This window comes from Bidens hawaiensis, unplaced genomic scaffold (assembly GCF_021521415.1).
Source record: "Bidens hawaiensis isolate Kalapana, Puna unplaced genomic scaffold, B.hawaiensis_p1.1 tig00033541_1, whole genome shotgun sequence".
Classification (NCBI taxonomy): domain Eukaryota; kingdom Viridiplantae; phylum Streptophyta; class Magnoliopsida; order Asterales; family Asteraceae; genus Bidens; species Bidens hawaiensis.
Window position 1 is genome coordinate 67,420 of NW_027495757.1, and position 17,817 is coordinate 85,236.

At 35.2% G+C, this 17,817-nt stretch overlaps 1 pseudogene; it reads right to left on the reverse strand.

Moving 5' to 3' along the window:
- Positions 1–271: 271 nt before the first annotated feature.
- Positions 272–1,646, reverse strand: LOC143585038 (desmethylxanthohumol 6'-O-methyltransferase pseudogene; annotated as a pseudogene).
- Between the last annotated feature and the right edge of the window lie 16,171 nt (positions 1,647–17,817).

A 17,817-nucleotide genomic window follows, 5' to 3' on the forward strand; every position in this document is an offset into this window, starting at 1 on the left:
TTTTATACAAATTAACCAAGTTACATTAACACAAACGATTAAATGCTTCATAGCTTAAATGTCCATATTTAATAAATTAAAATGAAAACCAAAATGAAAAGCAATAAGTTCATTAAGCCTTAAATATGCATGCGGAAAAAGTAAAAAAGATACACATTAGAGTAGATCTACAGAGTACCCAAATAGGAATTGCAAAGTTTGTAGTTACTTCTTCATAGAACATAACATTGAGTACTGGAACATGTTTTGCAAAGTAATACATGATGTTAACTCATTGGCATCACTCCATGTAACATTCAATAATTGATACGATTGCAGGAATCTTGATGAAATTGTAACGGTGGAACCCCGCTTCTTCCAGAATCCTCTTCCAGTCAGCTTCCGTCCTTTCTCTCCCTCCAGGAAACCACGCTAGCATTATTATGTCTTGATTAATACGCACATCATCAAAGACGTCATCACCTCTAGGAATTAGGACATTATCTGCTATAATAACTTTCCCAGTTCTTTCGGTGATGGACTCTTGACAATTTTTAAGAACCTGGACACACTTGTCATCACCCCAGTTATGCAATGTTGACTGCATCCATGATATTGGACAGAATATATTATTGGTATATAGTTATCACATTTAAACAATATTATTTTGTTATATTTCTTTTGTAACTATAGTGTATTCATAAAAATTGTTAATTAATAATGCATAATTCTGGAATTTCAACATTACAACTTTTAAAAGTCTGTACCGGCTTGTTGTCTTAAACACCAGTCAAGCATTAAAATGATAAACTGAAACATATGCATGTTAACTGATCTCAACATAAAAATACAAAACCAAATCAATTATTGAACTCGGTTTTATAGCAGGCTGGGAAAGAGTAGTACCTTGATAAAGAAGGATTCTGCATGGGGAATGGATGTAAACATGTCACCTCCAACATGGCTGATTCCTTCGTATGACGGTGCAGATGAAATAACATGAGGCAAGTCGAAATTAATACCTTTAAGATGCGGATATTTGGTCACAATCTCATTTAGTGTTGACCCGAAGCCACCCCCAACATCAACCAAAGTTCCTTTTAGACTACCAAAATCGTAAGGGGACAGGATAGCGTCGATTTCTAGCCTTGATGCACATACCATTGCTTCATTGAAGCTCTTATTGGCCTCTGGATTTTGAGAAAAAAGATCCCACATCTCCATTCCATATGTTTTGAATGCTGCTGTACCGCCCTCTTGAATGGATTGATTCAGGTTATAAAAAGATGAAAACATAAGGGGGTCTGTGCCAGTAATATTAATGGTGCAAGGGTATTCCTCGTATCTTTTAAGAGAAATTTAGAACACTCATTTAGAGAGTAGAGTGGTTCTTCACGCCCCGGTTGATGCACCTCATCAAATACTCGATTGTGGACCAAGAACCGCATGAGAAGTGAGAGTCCGTCCACATTTGGTGATGGAGAGTCGATCCCATCTGCGATTTGAGACAAGGTAGTTGGCCCAGCATGACTGTTTATTATGCCAGCAATGTCGAGTTGTAAGGCACATCTTAATGCAGCACTACTAAAACCAGCATAGATTAGTTTGTAAACCAATGCTTCACATCTGATCGTTGCGTCGTTTTCTTGTTTAGTTACTAGACTCATTTCTGTAACATCCTAAATTTTATAATATTGAATAAAGAAAGTTACGTTTAATGATTTCGCGTTATTAATTAATTAATATCGTGTTAAGAACGGATCATGGACTTAGATTAATTAAGGTGGACTAAGTGGTAATGGGCTTTAGGTCCATGGGCTTCAAGGGGTATAAATACCCTCTTAAACCAACCTAAAACCCTAAACCCTCATTTATATCCATCCAAATCTCTACACACTCAAAAACACACACCACCATATTTCGGCCGAGAGAAAGAGAGGTGAGGTCCGAGCAAGCACACACGATTCAAGATAGATACGAGATCTAGAGTTCCTAAAAAAGCTAACCAAGATCGAACGAGCACAAAAGTTATGTTCTTGACCTTTAAAGTTTACGTTTTATTGAACGTTTAGCCTTGAAGCTTGAAACGGTGATAGATCGGGTCTAAACGAAACGTAAAGTAGCGAACTTGATTCTAGGACGAACCTAGTAAACCCATAAACATGCACGGTTCGTTTAAGATAAACCGTAGATCTTGTATTGAACGTTCATGAAATTAAAGGTCCAAACTTTACGTGTTTTCGGGTCAAATCTTATCCAAAAACGACCATAGGAATGATCGCGGGTTAGTCAAATACCATGCCCATGGATTTCTCAGTAAAACGATGATGATTTTGGGGGATTAAGATTGAACAGAGGCACAGCTGGGCAACTTCGCCTGCAAGCTTAACTTCGCCTGCAAGCTAAGTTCGCCCAGCCATAACTTCGCCTGCAAGCTTAACTTCGCTTGCACGCAAGTTCGCCTAACTGATAACTTCGCTTGTTGACAAGTACGCCTATGATTAACTTCGCTGGACCCCAAGTTCGCTGATGTCTAACTTCGCCTGCAAGCTTAACTTCGCTTGCAAGCAAGTTCGCCTAACTGATAACTTCGCTTGTTGACAAGTTCGCCTATGATTAACTTCGCCTGGTGATAAGTTCGTTTAATGTTAAGTTCGCTTAACAGTAAGTTCGCTTACAGTAAGTTCGCTTAATGTTAAGTTCGCTTGATGTTAAGTTCGCTTAACACTAAGTTCGCTTACAGTAAGTTCGCTTAATGTTAAGTTCGCTTAATGATAAGTTCGCTGGAGTTAGCAAATTGGAAAATAAATTAAAAACCTAATGAAAAAATGTGTTAAGACAGTTAATGGAAATAAAATTTTTCCAAGCTGACCTGGCAGCTCGACCCCAGCCAGGGGCTCTGCCCCTTGGACCCTACTAGGGGCTGCCGCCCCTAGACCCCGCTGCCAGGGGCGCTGCCCCCGGACCCCCATTCGTTGTGGGTTATATAAAGATAGAAATACAACATGAGTAGTAGTAGTTAATTGATACGTGTAAATATTATACAGTTAGCCGTGCACAACTCAAGAAGGGAATAACGATTACGGAGAGCGTAACAGGATTCAGGTGAGTTTCTAGCCCCACTTCCTTGTTATGTTTTCGGGGCTGTGTGCATACTCGATGTGATAGTTAATACACTTATCTTAAGTGATAAGTGTATGCCTTGTATGATTTATGTATGATGATTGCTTGACGGTGCGTAAACGATCTTCGGATATTGCATGAACCGTCAGGTGGTAGTTAAGATATGATTGATAAGTATGATGAGAGATATGATGTATGTATGAATATATGATGTATGCATAATGTATGTTTGTTATGATGATGGTACGTGAACGCTCTTTGGAGATTGTACGTATTGTCAAGGAAAGGATGTATGAACAGGTATGGTACAGTTACACGAAACAAAGAGACCAGACCCTAATAATATCTGCGATGTTAGGGACCTGACCCTTATAATATATGTGATGTTAGGGACCAAACCCTTATAATATCTGTGATGTTAGGGACCAGACCCTTATAATATCTGTGAGGTTATAGGACGAAAGGCTCTTTAAAACGTATGATTATGTATGTAAAGAAAGTATGAAGGTAAGAATGAAAGTATATGAACTTATGTGTGTGTGAAAGAAAGTTAAGAGGTTAAGTATGAAATGTAAGAAGGTATTGTATGATTATGTGATTAACTAGAACTCACTCAGCGTAGCTGACTTTTAGTATGCACGCATGTGAGTAGAATGAGGCAGGTAGCGTGAGGAGGACACATGGCAGAGTTGGACGAAGCTGGCATCTGAAGATTTTGCTATGATGTTTTATTTTAAAACACTATGTTTTGTTTTTAAATGACTATGAATGCCCGATAAGACAAGAATTATGGTTATGGAATGTAATGGTTTGAATGTTTTTAATGTTCCGCGAATGTTTTAATTAACTCTGATATTTAGAACTGCGTTTATGAGTAAATCCAACACGAAAGTAGGGCTACCGGTAACGGGGCCTTACAATTTCAAGGAGAATGTTGTATGAAACAAGAATGTTAATGTTGTGAAATGTGTATGTAGCTAAGTTTAGGATGTTTGTTTAGTTAAAATAGGCACCAGAGATCAGATTTTTAAATTATGATGAGATCCAATTTGGAGCAATATAATATGGTAAGTTTTTGTATTGATTTTGTCATGCTCCTAAAAGTTCAGCGAGAGACAATAGGCAAATAAACAATGATCAAAAAGAGACAAAAGACAGTAAGCAAAAAAGAAATAAACATACATGTACATTAAAGACAAAAATTAAAAAAATCAGATCGATTCAAGTATTCCAGCTTCTGTCATATTATTGATTCAATCTACCAAAAAAAAAAGCAATAACAAATTACAACCATAAGTAATTATGTTATTAACTGCTATTAGCAATCTTTAATTACAGATGTAGATGTAGGCATATAAACAATTAATTTACCTTAATAAATAGAGGATGTGAAACCAAAAGTTGGAATCGGACTAGGAAACTAGAAATCATTAGTCTAGTTCTCATGAACACCGCGTGTATAGCCAAGGAGTTAACTGCTACAACCTCTAAAATATAAACTTAAATTTAAAGCATTAATACAACAACTTCGAACTTCTTCATTAACTTCGTTGATTGAAATTTTAAATTCATTTACCCTTAATCATCCACGCAACAACAACAACAACAAGCGCAAGTCTAATCATAAAAACTATGTTGCTAATCAAATCAATCATCAACCTCGACAAAATCAAAGTATCCCGAGCAAGAAACTTTCCATCGTTATTCACTCATTATGCCCCGCTAGTACTTTCATCATTCGACTTAATCCTCATGTCCTTTTTGCACCCAATGTAATCGCTTCGATCATCCTTGCATATACTTGCCCTACACCGCCTAATGCACAAGTCGTCCTGCAACAACATGCCCCTCATGCTCAATCTGATGCTCCTACTACCTGTGCTTGCTAACCTTCAGGAGACCCTAGTCCTCTCAGCGATATGTGCCCTCAGATTTTCCATGCCAATCAAGTCCAAACTATAATTACACCCTACTACCTTACCCATCAAGTCCAAACCTACTCCAATCAAGCAACCCTCTTGCAAACCGTTCAAGCTCCAGTTATCCAGGCGATGCCAAATCAATCTACCATGACTGCTCAACCCCTCATGGATCAAATCACCCACGTCGCTTAAGTTTCAAGGTTCCAAGTAATGCGCAACTGAAGATTTAAACTACTAGAAGACTTTGCCGCACTTCGTGTTGTATCTTACTTGAATTTGACTTTTCTTCCTTATATCGTCTATTTAATAAATTTTGAATTAACGTTTTTATGAATTATTAAAGTACTAATAAGATTTTCTATTATTATGCCCCACGAGTAAAGTTTAAAAATTATCGAATGGTTGTTTTATAAAATTCCCCATTTAAAATAACAAAAATATTTTGTCTATTTAAAGACATCTAACTTAAAACTCCCTTCCCTAAAGGATTTCTATTCTTAAAAATGGTATTTTCAAACGTTTTTTTTTTTGTAAATCCACACGATTGGACGAGTAATGTGGACCATCCGACGATAACAATAATTATGGTCCGGAACATAATTATTAAAGTCCTCGCATGGAAATCATGATGTGTAAGATTGTGTGACATACTATAGAATTGAAAGTGGTTGAGATAACGGTACAAATGTAAAAATGATAAGGACATGGTGGATACGCCACTGGTACATCCTATATATAAGTGCCCTTATTGGATTTGCATTTGGAGCGTTGTTTTAACTATTCAAAGTTCTGTGCTATGATAAATTTTTAATTTTAATGTAAATTTTTTTCCTTAAACTTTAATGTTTTTGTTATAATATCCTTTAATTTCGGGACGAAATTCCCTATAAAATAGGGGAGACTGTAACAACTCGGGTTTTTTCAAGTAATGTTTTTATCCATTTACCCTACCCGTTTTTATATTCGGAAAATATTACCAAGGAATATCACGTTATTCGAGTAATTACTAATTTATTTTAATTGCTTATTATATTTATTCATTAAATATAAATAAACTTTGAAATATATACGTTTTTAACCCAAAACTATATTTTAACCTATTTCTTAATCCACACTTATATTTGAGGGACTAAACTGTAATTTATTTAAATGATTTTATATTATAATCATCTTAAACCATAACCCTTTAACCCGTATCCATAATCCAATAACCCAACCGTGACCCGTTTACGTATCTTGCACCTTAAGCTTCGATGTAAACTTGGAATTAAATCGTGTCCATGATTCTCCACACTATATTCGGCCTAGCCGACGTAAATAATTAGGAAAACACGATCAAATATATACGTATTGCTAATATTACTACCCGTCTAAAACCATTTCATGAATATACAATGTAATGACCACCAAATCACAATTAAAACTATGGATAGAATCCTCTTAGAAGCGCAATCAAACCCCTAATGTTAATCGGATTTTGAAGACCTACAAGTGATGTTTCTACTCGATTTTTCTGTCGGCCTGACTCGAAGCAATTAGATATCAATTAGGCATCATTAAAGGTAATTAAACACATCGTTCTATTCGTTTTGATCTTCTCTTCAATAACCCTATCACTAATTATGCTTGTGGGTGTTGGTTGCAGGTCTGGAGACGCGGGTTCGAATCCCCTCCAGCCACTTTTTGAGGTATTCTTTTTCTTTGTTTTTAAACATTTTTAATCATTATATTAACATGTACCGTCATAAAAACCAAACACTTCTCCGAATCGTGGTTAAACCATGTATATATATATATATATAAATATAAATACATTAAACATATTTTTAGATTGAAACAAACAAATATTTTTATAGACTATAAGGTTTTATGATTATTTATTTTTTTAAAGTATTTTAAATAATTAATATAAAGCCTTGATAATAAAATTAATAATAACATTACGTAATATTAAAACGTTAAGAACACTCGATCATCAAAGTCCCGAATATCTATCTATAGTTTTAGATTCGTTGTTGAATTTATATTTATTTTCCTCAACTATTGTTACTTAGGATTTCTCGTCAATAACTTTTGAAGAGCGTGACTCTTGTTACTATCGTTCTTACCGCATTCGTTTATCTCTTGCTTAATTGCTAAGGTGAGTAATCACTCCATTTTTTTACTTATTTTTAAAACTTTTTTGGGATATGTGCGTATCTTATATATTTAACTATTATCTAATATTCAAAACCGCAATTGTTAATCCTTGTGTTTATATCAGTTTATGCTTAACTTGCTATTTGCTTACTTGTTTTATTTGAACGCAATTTGCTTACTTCGGCAACCGATGTCCATTTTTATGGCAACGGTTTAGTCCTTGCTTGGTAACCTATGTCCATTTATATGGATTGGTTGATCCCTTTCTTTATGGTTGATTATTTGTGTATGTGCTATGGCTTAACTGTTTATTCTCACATGAACAGTTTGCATCTTTCTTTAGTTACTATATATTATTATTGTTGTGTCTTAAACTGGTGTTAACTCACTCAACATGTGTTGTTGACAAAAAATTCTATTTTATACGCATATGTAGGTTATCGTAGAAATTTATTGCTGGTTGGTGAAGACTTAGTGAAGAAATTAGTTGGAAGAATATTTTAATCAAGAAATATAAAATTTGTATTGTTGTATGAATTATATACTTGTTTGTATTTGATCTATTTGATAACTCAATTTAATTAATAGATATTATCATTTAAATATTGTATGATAATACTTTGAGAGCTATGGCAATCAGCTCACGCCCCGACATTTCCGCCTTAGGTTGGGGTGTGACACCAGTTTTTCTTATTTATTTTTTAGTTGTTTTAGTTGATTAAATGGTTTATAAATTTATTTATAAGTAATATTGAATATAAAATAAACGATGTTTTATTAAACAGATATCACTGAGTTTACGTTTCTTATCAATTAATCTCGTTACAAGCTTTCGTTTATGTGTGTGTGTGTATATATATATATTATATGTATATATTAATAATAAACCATCATTATTTTATTAAAACCCGACACCATTATTGATGGTTCTCGTCGTTGAACGCCTTTACAAATTTCTTATAATTATTATAATATATATGCATTATTTTTAAACAAAAATAATATAAACGTGTTAAACACATTTACAATATTTTACCATTAGATTTTCATTAAATATTCCAGAATATATATTTTATGTTAATTATTTACTTAAACGTTTGTATTATAATTATTTAATATATATATATATATATATATATATATTACATGTTTTAATTATCGATGTAAATATTTATCTTATTATTATATATTATAATTAACTATCTAAATATTTGTTATTATATTATATCTCAACTCATATTTATTTATTTAAAGTAATTTTTTTATGATATTGATTATATGTTTATTATATTTAGTATAAAAGGTGATTTTTATAAATAATAAAGTAATGATTATTTTAATTAAATGATGAACAATAATACTAATTTTTGCAATAATAATAACCGTAGAAATAAATCGTTCGATCCATAACATTCTAATCATAAACGTAATTCAAAATCACATCGAAACCATAATTCCTTTGTCATTACATTAACTTATAATTATTAACTAGGAATCCTTGTCGGTGATCCCGAAGGGTTTAACAGTTTACTTTCTCACACCATCCTTTGACTTTTGTTCATCTAATCGGGTGAGTAATTCACTCCCTTTTTTACTTGTTTTCAACATTTTGGGGACTTATGCGTACCAACTATTAATTTACACATTGTATTATATTCTCAAATGCAAATTGTTAATATTTGTGTTGTGTATCAATTGAATGACTACTTGCTACATGCTATTTTTTTATTTTATCGCATTCGAAGAGGTCCATCATTATAATCACATCTTGTCGTAGTGGCCGGCATCTGATCGCATGACAATTGTTTCATAGACAACTCAGTTTTTCTATCATGGTAACCCAAACCCAATTTGCATGGCACCGGTTTAGCCACACATCAATATTTGTTTGCAATATTTACATGTTATGGTTTGATTGTTTATATTCACGAACAAAAGCTTTGTGGTTTTCTTATATATACTATTGTTAGTGTCAAAACTGGTGATATCTCTTCAACCTCGTGTTAACAAACCTACTATTTTGTATGCATTTGCAAGTTATCAAGTTAGATTGTTTATCAAGATGAAGATCACGTAGAGATGACTTTTAGGATTATAACTTATTCAAGAATTATTTGATCTTGTTTTTGTAAATTCTTTATACTTGATGTACTTAAATGCTATTTGTTATAAAATAAATTAATTATATATTATAACCTGTTAAATTGCATGATAATACCTTATGAGCTGTGAACAATCAGTTCGCGCCCCGACATTTCCACCTTAAGTTGGGGTGTGACAAATGACGCACCAACTAGGCCAGTGATACGCTCCATTATATACATAATTTTACTATTTTAGCAGGAATATACCTACCTTTTACCCATTCTATCTCACTTTCACATAATAATTTTCACATAATGAGACATTGAATATCCTTCTTTGTGAATTGCATGAGTAAAAATGATCTTTGGTGGAAAAGAGCAAAACCATCATGAAACAATAAAGAATTCCACCAAGTATGGCCATCCATGGCTGTGTAGTGTCTTGGGCCAAACAAACCATAATTTTACATAAACCTGAAATGTCATTTCTTTTTTATCTTTGATTTGCACAAACAATTATACTTCAACCCAGTTTTAAATATCAGGTTTCTATAAGATGGCACTCTTACCTCCAACTTCTCGACCTCAACGAGAAATTGTGGGATTTTGCTACCCTAACTAAGAGGTATCTCGAATTTAAATAATTGTAAAGTGCAACCATATTAATTAAATCCTAAAAGGGATTTGGATCCAAAGTGATTTTAAGTTATGTCTTTTTACTTTTCAAAGCCCATCGACTGTTGATTTCACTGGACAACGATGAGAATTTGGACATGAGAGCTAGGGGTGTCCTTTGGGCTTACCCACTATATGGACCTGGCACACCACGTAAAAACGTAAAAGTGATTTTTAGGTAGTACACAAAGTGTGTCATCAAAGCGCTATGGTGCACTCATCGTCCATGTCACGCAGACATGTGCGAACTGGTGTCGGCCCTTTAGAGTCCCCACTACTTACTATGTATAAAGAAAGAAAATCTAAGTAACGTTAGCTACATATAAATATATTTGTCCAAATTTTGTGATAAATACATTTTATATTTGGCGGAAAATATTTATTTTTTGATAATTTATATACAATTTAACCAAGTTACAGTAACACAAACAATTAAATGCTTCATTGCTTAAAAGTTCATATTTAGTAAATTAAAATGATAACCAAAATGAAAAGCAATAAGTTCATAAAGCCTTACATATCCATGCGGAAAGATTTAAAGTAAAAGAAATACACATTAGAGTAGATCTACAAAAATTGAATTACAAAATTCGTAGTTACTTCTTCATAGAACATAATCCATATTCAACAAACATTGAGTACTGGAAAATGATTTGCAAATAGAAGGAATCCTGCTGGATCATTCAAACAACAACAAAACAACAAAAGTATAAGAAGACTTAATAAATATACTTTAGAGTGTAGGTAAGACGATACCGCAACAACAATCAAGTAATATTTGATGTTAACTCATTGGCATCATTCCATATAACATTCAATAATTGATACGATTGCAGGAATCTTGATGAAATTGTAACGGTGGAACCCTGCTTCTTTCAAAATCCTCTTCCAGTCAACTTCCGTCCTTTCTCTCCCTCCAGCAAACAATGCTAGCATTATTATGTCTTGATTAATACGCGCATCATCAAAGACATCATCACCTCCAGGAATTATGATATTATCTGCTATAATAACTTTCCCAGTTCTTTCGGTGATGGATTCTCGACAATTTTTAAGAATCTGTACACACTTGTCATCACCCCAGTTATGCAATGTTGACTGCATTCATGATATTAGACAGTATATATATTAGCTAGGATTTACCGGCATATAATTAACACAGTTAAAAAATATTATTTTATTGCATTCTTTTGTAATTATAGTGTATTCATACAAAGTGTTGATTAATAATGCATAATACTTGAGGGACACGGAATTCCAACAGTATAACTTTTAAAAGTTTGTACCGGCCAATTGTTATCTTCAAAACCAGTCAACCATTAAAATGTACCTAGTTATAATAAACTGAAGCATTTGCCTGCTAATTAACTGTATCTCAACATAGAAACACAAAACCAAATTAATTATTTAACTCCGTTTTATAGCAGAGAAAGAGTAAGTAGTACCTTGATAAAGAAGGATTCTGCATGGGGAATTGATGTAAACATGTCACCTCCAACATGAGTAATTCCTTCGTATGACTTTGGTAATGATTTTGATTTTGAAGCAGAGATTCCGCACACTGATGCTGAAGATTTTCCATCTAGTTCAGCCGACCAATTTGATCAAGGTCAGTCAAGTTCTGGTGTTTCTGAAAGATTGCTCAAATTCTAGCCATGCAAGAAACCTATCTTCAGAACAAGGGAAAAAGAGTGGTTCTCGAAAATGCTCCTGTGGATGTTCAGGCACTACAGCGTCGAGTCTTTGAACTCGAGCAAGATTCGGTAATCAAGGATGTTCGTATTCAGGAGCTTGAGGCCAATAATTTAGATAGACTCCAAGATTAAATAATTTCAATCCGGAATGGGAGGGCTTACAGCTATGTATCTCGATCTCCAACAAAGGCTATTTCAGAAGTTCAGAGATGAATTCAAAAGTAATGAAGATATGGTACATCGAGCTCCAACTACTGATCAAGACAAAGATTCTAATGCTCATCCAGACGATAACCTTGGTGTTAGTCGACAAGAAGAATCAGATTCTCTAAACCAGTATTTGAATGCACCATCGGTCTCAAAAGAAAAATCTGACAGAATTAAGAAGAAACTGCTTGAAAAAGGAAAGAATAAACTGCTGGTAATGAAGAACTCTGATCAGAATGTTATGTCTTCAGATCGTCCAGAGAGATATGTTGTTACTCTTCAAAAGGGTTTTTCTGATAAATATGGTGATCGATCTGGAGTCTTATCTTGGGGTTATGATGCAGATAAGAACATGTGGTGGGTTAAGAGAAATTCAGGGACAATGGAGTATTATAAGAAGATGAAGGATTTTAGTTCTTGGACCAAGGTTGATTTGAGTGACTTGATAAATGCTCCATTCACCAATCCAACAAATGACAAAAGAGGAACAGATTTTTTCAATTTTCTGAAGCGTCAGGTTGATAGAGGCTTTCCACACATGCATATCGCCGATTCCTTCTTGAAGAAAGCCAAGGGAGCCCTGGATCCAAGAACTGGGAAAACTATGGTAAACGTAATGTGGCCTCCCACAAAGAAAGCTACTTACATTCCAGTACCAGGTGCCATTCCCGATTGTACATTGGATAACATGAGATTCTGGTTCTACGACCATTTGACTGCCACAGCTATTGTCAAACTACAAAAGGGGAAAGGTCAATATCGCTTTGTTGACCCTAAGGACTTGTTGAAATTTCATGAGAAAGATATCAAGACACTCAGCACGCATCAGATTGTTGCTGATGGAATTTTCGAAATAGCCGCCAAAGAATACACAAGCATGGTGGCATCGATCATCAATAACAAGTTTTGGGCTGGAGGATTGAAAGATGCAGATATTGATTACATGGAAGACGAGTAAAGCTACAAACTAAGGGGGAGATTGTTGGGCCTAGTTTTATGGTTTGAGCTTATTTGATTAGTATTTGGGCTTGGGTTTGGGTGCACATGTAAACCGAGAACACTTATGTGTTCTCAGTGGGCTTGGTATTGTTTGGGCCGGCCTTGGTTGTTGTCCATATATATAGAGGTGTTTCTTATTATTATCAAGTATTGTAAGTGCTTAAGCACCCGACGTATTCAATATATATACGTGTATTTTGAAGCAATTCCGTGTTAGTTTACTTGTTATTTCTCGTGTTCTTGAATCACCGAGCATTGGTATTCCGCACCAATACTTGTTTGGTTGATATCATATTGTAGTGATCCAGATTCGGGACTTACAGAGGAGTTATTTTTTATTTTTTTCATATAAATAGCTGGTAGGGTTAACATATAGGATATATCAATTTTCATTACTTTATTAATGAATTCCATATGAAATATCTCGATCCACACCATACCAGCTACACCACAACGTGCTTCCGATCTAGACAAGTCATGCTAGTCACATGCAACAAAGCCTACCCAGACCACACAAGCCCAAGTAGCACCCACCCTAAATAACACAAGGCGTACTTATACATCACTCATTTTTGCGCCATATCAGTAACGCGTTAGACCCATCCGCACTTGCCTGCCTGCACTCTTTGCGCACTCATAACTTTTGCATATAGACCTGGCACACAAAGTGTGTCATCAAAGCGCTACAGTGCACTCATTGTTCATGTAACGCAGAGATGTGCGAACTGGTGTTGGTCCCTTAGAGTCCCCACTAGTTAATTACTATGCATCAGGAAAGAAGAAAGTAACCTTAGCTACGTATAAATATTTATTTCCAAATTTTGTGAAAAATACATTTTATATTTGGCGGAAAATATTAATTTTTTTTAATAATTTTTATACAAATTAACCAAGTTACATTAACACAAACGATTAAATGCTTCATAGCTTAAATGTCCATATTTAGTAAATTAAAATGAAAACCAAAATGAAAAGCAATAAGTTCATTAAGCCTTAAATATGCATGCGGAAAAAGTAAAAAAGATACACATTAGAGTAGATCTACAGAGTACCCAAATAGGAATTGCAAAGTTTGTAGTTACTTCTTCATAGAACATAACATTGAGTACTGGAACATGTTTTGCAAAGTAATACTTGATGTTAACTCATTGGCATCACTCCATGTAACATTCAATAATTGATACGATTGCAGGAATCTTGATGAAATTGTAACGGTGGAACCCCGCTTCTTCCAGAATCCTCTTCCAGTCAGCTTCCGTCCTTTCTCTCCCTCCAGGAAACCACGCTAGCATTATTATGTCTTGATTAATACGCACATCATCAAAGACGTCATCACCTCTAGGAATTAGGACATTATCTGCTATAATAACTTTCCCGGTTCTTTCGGTGATGGACTCTCGACAATTTTTAAGAACCTGGACACACTTGTCATCACCCCAGTTATGCAATGTTGACTGCATCCATGATATTGGACAGAATATATTATTGGTATATAATTATCACATTTAAACAATATTATTTTGTTATATTTCTTTTGTAACTATAGTGTATTCATAAAAATTGTTAATTAATAATGCATAATTCTGGAATTTCAACATTACAACTTTTAAAAGTCTGTACCGGCTTGTTGTCTTAAACACCAGTCAAGCATTAAAATGATAAACTGAAACATATGCATGTTAACTGATCTCAACATAAAAATACAAAACCAAATCAATTATTGAACTCGGTTTTATAGCAGGCTGGGAAAGAGTAGTACCTTGATAAAGAAGGATTCTGCATGGGGAATGGATGTAAACATGTCACCTCCAACATGGCTGATTCCTTTGTATGACAGTGCAGATGAAATAACATGAGGCAAGTCGAAATTAATACCTTTAAGATGCGGATATTTGGTCACAATCTCATTTAGTGTTGACCCGAAGCCACCCCCAACATCAACCAAAGTTCCTTTTAGACTACCAAAATCGTAAGCGGACAGGATAGCGTCGATTTCTAGCCTTGATGCACATACCATTGCTTCATTGAAGCTCTTATTGGCCTCTGGATTTTGAGAAAAAAGATCCCACATCTCCATTCCATATGTTTTGAATGCTGCTGTACCGCCCTCTTGAATGGATTGATTCAGGTTATAAAAAGATGAAAACATAAGGGGGTCTGTGCCAGTAATATTAATGGTGCAAGGGTATTCCTCGTATCTTTTAAGAGAAATTTAGAACACTCATTTAGAGAGTAGAGTGGTTCTTCACGCCCTGGTTGATGCACCTCATCAAATACTCGATTGTGGACCAAGAACCGCATGAGAAGTGAGAGTCCGTCCACATTTGGTGATGGAGAGTCGATCCCATCTGCGATTTGAGACAAGGTAGTTGGCCCAGCATGACTGTTAATTATGCCAGCAATGTCGAGTTGTAAGGCACATCTTAATGCAGCACTACTAAAACCAGCATAGATTAGTTTGTAAACCAATGCTTCACATCTGATCGTTGCGTCGTTTTCTTGTTTAGTTACTAGACTCATTTCTGTAACATCCTAAATTTTATAATATTGAATAAAGAATGTTACGTTTAGTGATTTCGCGTTATTAATTAATTAATATCGAGTTAAGAACGGATCATGGACTTAGATTAATTAAGGTGGACTAAGTGGTAATGGGCTTTAGGTCCATGGGCTTCAAGGGGTATAAATACCCTCTTAAACCAACCTAAAACCCTAAACCCTCATTTATATCCATCCAAATCTCTACACATTCAAAAACACACACCACCATATTTCGGCCAAGAGAAAGAGAGGTGATGTCCGAGCAAGCACACACGATTCAAGATAGATACGAGATCTAGAGTTCCTAAACAAGCTAACCAAGATCGAACGAGCACAAAAGGTATGTTCTTGACCTTTAAAGTTTACGTTTTATTGAACGTTTAGCCTTGAAGCTTGAAACGGTGATAGATCGGGTCTAAACGAAACGTAAAGTAGCGAACTTGATTCTAGGACGAACCTAGTAAACCCATAAACATGCACGGTTTGTTTAAGATAAACCGTAGATCTTGTATTGAACGTTCATGAAATTAAAGGTCCAAACTTTACGTGTTTTCGGGTCAAATCTTATCCAAAAACGACCATAGGAATGATCGCGGGTTAGTCAAATACCATGCCCATGGATTTCTCAGTAAAACGATGATGATTTTGGGGGATTAAGATTGAACAGAGGCACAGCTGGGCAACTTCGCCTGCAAGCTAAGTTCGCCCAGCCATAACTTCGCCTGCAAGCTTAACTTCGCTTGCACGCAAGTTCGCCTAACTGATAATTTTGCTTGTTGACAAGTTCGCCTATGATTAACTTCGCTGGACCCCAAGTTCGCTGATGTCTAACTTCGCCTGCAAGCTTAACTTCGCTTGCAAGCAAGTTCGCCTAACTGATAACTTCGCTTATTGACAAGTTCGCCTATGATTAACTTCGCCTGGTGATAAGTTCGTTTAATGTTAAGTTCGCTTAACAGTAAGTTCGCTTACAGTAAGTTCGCTTAATGTTATGTTCGCTTGATGTTAAGTTCGCTTAACACTAAGTTCGCTTACAGTAAGTTCGCTTAATGTTAAGTTCGCTTATTGTTAAGTTCGCTTAATGATAAGTTCGCTGGAGTTAGCAAATTGGAAAATAAATTAAAAACCTAATGAAAAATGTGTTAAGACAGTTAATGGAAATAAAATTTTTCCAAGCTGACCTGGCAGCTCGACCCTAGCCAGGGGCTCTGCCCTTGGACCCTACTAGGGGCTGCCGCCCCTAGACCCCGCTGCCAGGGGCGCTGCCCCCGGACCCCCATTCGTTGTGGGTTATATAAAGATAGAAATACAACATGAGTAGTAGTAGTTAATTGATACGTGTAAATATTATACAGTTAGCCGTGCACAACTCAAGAAGGGAATAACGATTACGGAGAGCGTAACAGGATTCAGGTGAGTTTCTAGCCCCACTTCCTTGTTATGTTTTCGGGGCTGTGTGCATACTCGATGTGATAGTTAATACACTTATCTTAAGTGATAAGTGTATGCCTTGTATGATTTATGTATGATGATTGCTTGACGGTGCGTGAACGATCTTCGGATATTGCATGAACCGTCAGGTGGTAGTTAAGATATGATTGATAAGTATGATGAGAGATATGATGTATGTATGAATATATGATGTATGCATAATGTATGTTTGTTATGATGATGGTACGTGAACGCTCTTTGGAGATTGTACGTATTGTCAAGGAAAGGATGTATGAATAGGTATGGTACAGTTACACGAAACAAAGGGACCAGACCCTAATAATATCTGCGATGTTAGGGACCTGACCCTTATAATATCTGTGATGTTAGGGACCAAACCCTTATAATATCTATGATGTTAGGGACCAAACCCTTATAATATCTGTGAGGTTATAGGACGAAAGGCTCTTTAAAACGTATGATTATGTATGTAAAGAAAGTATGAAGGTAAGAATGAAAGTATATGAACTTATGTGTGTGTGAAAGAAAGTTAAGAGGTTAAGTATGAAATGTAAGAAGGTATTGTATGATTATGTGATTAACTAGAACTCACTCAGCGTAGCTGACTTTTAGTATGCACGCAGGTGAGTAGAATGAGGCAGGTAGCTTGAGGAGGACACATGGCAGAGTTGGACGAAGCTGGCATCTGAAGATTTTGCTATGATGTTTTATTTTAAAATACTATGTTTTGTTTTTAAATGACTATGAATGCCCGATAAGACAAGAATTATGGTTATGGAATGTAATGGTTTGAATGTTTTTAATGTTCCGCGAATGTTTTAATTAACTCTGATATTTATAACTGCGTTTATGAGTAAATCCAACACGAAAGTAGGGCTACCGGTAACGGGGCCTTACAATTTCAAGGAGAATGTTGTATGAAACAAGAATGTTAATGTTGTGAAATGTGTATGTAGGTAAGTTTAGGATGTTTGTTTAGTTAAAATAGGCACCAGAGATCAG